This window comes from Podarcis gaigeae, assembly GCF_964106915.1.
Source record: "Podarcis gaigeae genome assembly, chromosome: Z".
NCBI lineage: Eukaryota > Metazoa > Chordata > Lepidosauria > Squamata > Lacertidae > Podarcis > Podarcis gaigeae.
In genome coordinates, this window is record NC_139691.1 from 2,600,750 (window position 1) to 2,606,749 (window position 6,000).

The following is a 6,000-nucleotide window of genomic DNA, read 5'->3' on the forward strand; positions in this document are numbered from 1 at the left end:
AGGAAGAAGCATCTCCACCCCCATCATTCAGCCTGGACACTGTGGTCCAGCTCCAAGGGCCTTCTGGCAGTTCCCTCCAGGCAGAGGGCCTTCTTGGTGGTGGTGCCCGCCCCGTGGAATTCCCTCCCATCAGATGTCAAGGAAATAAACAACTATCTGACTTTCAGAAGACATCTGAAGGCAGCCCTGTTTAGGGAAGTTTGTAATGTTTGATGGAGCTGCCCGGAGTAGCTAGGGAAACCCATCAGTGCCCCCAGCTCCCAACCCCCCTAGATACCATGGTCAATGGTATCCAAAGCCGATGAAAGATCCAGCAGAACTAGGAAACAACTTTCACCTCTGTCCCTAGCCAGCTAGAGTTCATTAACCAGCATAACCAAGGCAGTTTCAGTCCTGGTATGGGTCCCGAATCCCAATTGGAAGAGTTGTTCAGCAACCACCTGTTGAATCACTTTGCCCAAGAATGGAATGCTTTTTTTTAAAGAAGTGGTTGAATAATCACATATTTAAGGGGATCCAGGAAGACTCCCTCACAGAGGGAAGCATTCATCACCCCCCACAAAGCCCATTGCCCAGCCCTTCCTGGCTTGCTGTGTACCTGCTCCTTCAGAAGGTGTGTAACCCCACCAAGAGCAGCAACCTGCCAGCTGGTCTAGGGTTTCCTGTAAAGTTCGTCTTCTGCTTTCAGTAGCGCTTCATCTGTATGACTAGTCCAATTGAAGAGTTTTGCTGCCTGATAGTATCTTATCAAGCTTGGTATTCCAGTGCTTCCATAAGGGGGTTGGGCTAGATGACCTTTGGCAGTCCCTTGAAGGCCCAGGCCAAGTGTAGAAACCTGTAGCCTCCAGATGTTGCTGAACTACAACTCCCATCAGCCCCAACAAGCATAGTCAGTGCTTGTGTTGAAGTGAGCAGTACGTGGGAATATTAGTTAGCCAAAGCTATTGACTGCTGCCCAGCTTGCCCACCCCACCTCCCCAGTTGAGACTTTCCACTTTGGATGGCTTATTGCTTCAGCATATTCTTAATTAAAATAATTTGAAGACTCTGCTCCTTTGCAGCTGGATTAAGACTGCACTGATCCTTTCATAATTGGGACTTAAAGCCATTGTTGTGTATTTGGGAACCTCCCCCCCCCCACCCCAAACTGATTTGTTTCATTGTGACCACCACCACCCCCGCCCCGCCACCTCCGCCTCCATGAAGATGCAGAGTGTGCTAGATGAAATCTAGTAATCCATAGAAGTTAGAGACATACAGGTGAAACTCGAAAAATTAGAATATCGTGGAAAATTTCCTTTATTTTAGTAATTCAACTTCAAAGATGAAACTAATATATGAGATCGACTCGTGACATGCAAAGCAAGATATGTCAAGCCTTGATTTGTCATCATTGCGATGATCATGGCGTACAGCTGATGAAAACCCCAAATTAACCATCTCAGAAAATGAGAATATTCAAGGAAATCAGCAAAACAAGGATTGCAAATCGAGCAAGATTGGACCTCTGAGAAGCACTTCTCGCTTTGCATGCCATGAGTCGATCTCATATATTAGTTTCACCTTTTAAGTTGAATTACTGAAATAAATGGACTTTTCCATGATATTCTAATTTTTCGAGTTTCACCTGAATCCCAGAATTGTAGAGTTGGATGGGACCCCCAAAGGCCATCTAGTCCAAACCCCTGCAATGCAATGGATAGAGAACCCCTGGCAGGTGGCCATCCAGCCTCTGTTTAAGAACCGCCAACCAAGGAGTGCCCACCACTTTCCGAGGAAGTCCACTCCATTGCCGAACAGCTCCTATCATCAGGAAGGTCTTCCTAAAGTTTAGTCAGAATTGCCTTTCTCATCATTCGGTTCCATTGGTTTGCGTCCCATCCCCCCCACTCCAGAGCAGCAGAAAACAAGCTTGCTCTGTCCCCCATAGGACAGCCCTTCAGCTGCCCCTTGTTCTCTTTCTAGGCTCTGTTCCTGTTTTACAGCTGGGGGGGACCCCTAAATACATCCCCCACACACTACTTTCCATGCTAGGAAAAGTTGTACCTGTTGGATTCTTGCCTGTTGGGCTTCAGGCTTCTCTACCTGCTGTCTGGGAGGAAGGTCCCATGTTCTATATTGCAGATTGTGCAAAGGCAGCTGCAGAGCACACCAAGAAATTAGCAGGCATTTGTGCAAAGTACGGCATATGATACATATGTTGGCAATTACTATAATTGGATCAGCTAGCTAATTGGTACCTGCGAGCAAGAGAAGTGGGAGGCCCATTTTGCCGTGTCAGAGGAAGGGGAGGGGAATACAAGAGATAAAGCTTGGGCTGCTGCCTGGGATCTAGGTGTTCCAATGCCTTTAAAAATGGTGGTGAGAATTTCTGCCAGCAAAACTTCTCATGACATGGTGATGCTGTGGCAGGAAAATAAGCACAGTTGCTTGCCTTCAGCCTTCCACCCAGCTTCTTAAAGGCTCAAAGCTCTCTTGGGCCTGGACACTTGAAGACAGATCCCCTGCGTTGTCAAGAGGTTTGGTTTAGGATTGCACTGAACCAGCTCCTAAGCATTTGGTAAGAGCTGGATTATTGTACATCATTTCACTCTATGGCTGACTGGGGCTGATGGGAGTTGTCATCCAAAACATGTGGAGGGTACATGGTGAAGGCTAATCTAGGACAGTGGTTCTCAAACTAGTTTCTTGGGGGGCGGGGAGGGCTTTGGGTTTCATTTTGGGGGGAAAGCAAGTCTCTAGTCCCTATGAATATTAATATGTGGGTGAGCAGTGCATGTTGAAATTGCAGGAGCCAGAGTTGCACATATTTTCAGCAGCTGAAGGTGGGACATTTTCTGCCTTTCTGTGATGAGCAAAACCTGTTTCACCTAATTTATTGTTTGCTCATTTTGCAAAAATGTATACAAATTGCCTAAGGCAGCGCTTCCTGGGCCCAGAATTTCAGATTAATTTCATGTTTGAAATGCAGAGGACAGACACCCAGTTCTGTGAAAGTCTGTGGAAACGATGTTGCCTGGAATGGATGTTTGATTTCTTGTCTGCAGTATTTCTGGCAACTGCAGCACAAGAGAAGCCTCAGAGCTGCTTCTTAAGAGCTACATGAGAAGAGCCCCCAATCCATTTATTCTTCCCAAAATCTTGTTTCATATATTCTTAAAATGTATTTCCTTAAATGCTCACTATAACGTTTGCTAATCTGTTTTTTGACACTCGAATGCAGGACTTAGTGTGGCTTGACGGTTGATAACTGGCTGTATTTGACAGACAACACACAATGGTATTAGTACTGGGCAGCATTTAATAGAAGACATCCAATGGCAGTTAGTATTTGACAAGTTTGGACACATTGTCACATTTGACAAATGCCAGAAGCAGATTAATTGAGAGAATGCTGGCAAACCTAAAGAACTCGGCCTAGGAGGTAAAAATTTCATGTTCAAGACAGAAGTTTGACTTTTTCAGCTTTAGCTGTTTCACTTTAAACTTTCAAACCCACACTTTTCACAGCACAGATCAGTATGTATGCAAACATTCTCTTAATCTCCTGTGAAACTGGCCTACTGATAATAATAATAAATTCATTATTTGTACCCCACCCACCTGGCTGGGTCTCCCCAGCCACTCTGGGCGGCTTCCAACAAAGATTAAAAATACATCAAAATGTCACACATTACAAACTTCCCTAAACAGGGCTGCCTTCAGATGTCTTCTAAATGTCAGGTAGTTGTTTATCTCTTTGACATCTGATGGGAGGGCGTTCCACAGGGCAGGTGCCACTACCGAGAAGGCCCGAAAGCATGGGAAATAGAATATAATTTCTTAGCATCAAGAGCAAGAAAAAGAATGTACGTTCTACAAACACCCTGGAATGCATTACATTTGCCTTCTACTCAACTCTGAACTGATGGGTTCTTCCATGGTGGCCTCGTTTTGTGGTGGGTTGGCCTTTATGCAATGGATTCAAATGGCAAATAAGGAGATCCTGACTAAACATTAGGAAGAATTTCCTGTGGGAAATTGCAGTCAAATATAACTGGCAAGCTTAGGGCTCGTTAATGAATAAAGGGGTTAAGGCCACAGAGCTGTATTCCTAGACTCAGTCAGGTCACACTTCGTCACCTCCAGTGAAGGAGAAAGTGAAGCTTCTTCCTTTAATCTCTTCCATGAAGCTGACCATGAAGCTGACCATGCAACACACCTGGTCTTGATCTCTTCAAGCCCAGACCATGTGCTGAGAAGTATATTTCTGTATTTTGTAACCCAAGAATTTTTTACCTGTGTTCTTGCTGCTGCATGGAATAACACATGAACCTGGCCTTTGGAATTTGTAAGTAAAGCATTTAAACTTAATAATGGTGTGGTCTGTTCATTGTGAGACGTATAGGAACAAGGAAGTGCTATCAGTGGATATTAAAAGGGCCCAACAGCCTATATTCCTAACACTTCACTGACACTGCATCTTTTGTGAATGGGGTCTCTTACTGAATAGTGTGTTTAGCCCTGTGCTTTAGATACAGGGATCCAGCCAAGTCTTTTATTAATGATGGGTGATCTATAGCTACCCTCCCCACATACTTCCAACTCTGCATTTCAGTGATTCTATTATTCTTTGTGAAAATGTTTCCTATGGTGAAAAGACGCAACTGGGATTGAGAGGTAGCTCTCTCCACCAACTCCAGTTGGCTATCTCTGCCACCTCATGAACACGCCACAGTAGGCCCTGCTTTACAGATGGCTTTATTAACTCGGCTTTAATTAGGTTGGAAACAATTATTAAACCATTCTAAATTCGCCAGGGGACGGTTAGAATTCCACAGAGGAGCTTGGGGCTTAATCCACTATGAAGCAGAAGAGGTGTGTTAAGAACACTTTCCATGGACTGAAGAGTTTGAAATATCCCCCTTGAGGGCACTTGATTTCTAAGAGCCCCTGTGATGTGGTGGTTAGAGTGTCAGACCATGACCTGGGAAAACAGGTTCGAATCCCCACCTGGCCACGAAGTTCTCAGAAACTGACTAGCAGTCATTACAGTTGGGCCAGGATTTGGTTCTTATGTGGCCAGAAAAGACAACCACCTTTTCCCCCTGGGAATGGCCTCATTCTGGCAACTGGTGAGGTGAGGGTAGCCCGGGATGTTTCCTCTTACAGGCCTCGCTCCCCACCTTGCCTTCTGCAACCCTCTCCCCTCTTTTTTGCTCCACGGTCTCTTAGGTCTGGCAACAGTAGTTCTTGGGAGAGAATACGGGATTGGTGTGGGAAATGTCACTGTGATAAATCAAAGTGAAGTGGTATGATGTTGCGGCACCACTTCTCATTCCTTCCCTTGCGTGGCACAGGCCAGGGCCATCCAGTTAACACCCCACCTCCAGCACCACCTGAGAGATGTGGGGGTGAAAGGTGGTGGGGTAAGAGGGGCTCTTAGCTTTTGTTTGTCTTCAAGAGGAGGTGAGGAGCCCACAGACCTTTGGTCTTTCTGCCTAATACAGTGGTACCTCGGGTTGAGAACTTAATTTGTTCTGGAGGTCCGTTCTTAACCTGAAACTGTTCTTAACCTGAAGCACCACTTTAGCTAATGGGGTTTTCCCCTGCTGCTGCTGCGCCACTGCTGTGTGATTTCTATTCTCATCCTGAAGCAAAGTTCTTAACCCGAGGTACTATTTCTGGGTTAGTGGAGTCTGTAACCTGAAGCATCTGTAACCCAAAGAAGAAGAAGAGTTTGGATTTGATATCCCGCTTTATCACTACCTTAAGGAGTCTCAAAGCGGCTAACATTCTCCTTTCCCTTCCTCCCCCACAACAAACACTCTGTGAGGTGAGTGGGGCTGAGAGACTTCAAGAAGTGTGACTGGCCCAAGGTCACCCAGAAGCTGCATGTGGAGGAGCAAGGAAGCGAACCCGGTTCCCCAGATTACGAGACTACCACTCTTAACCACTGCACCACACTGGCTCCCAGTGTGGAGGTACCACTGTATGCAGAAAACTACACACACACACACA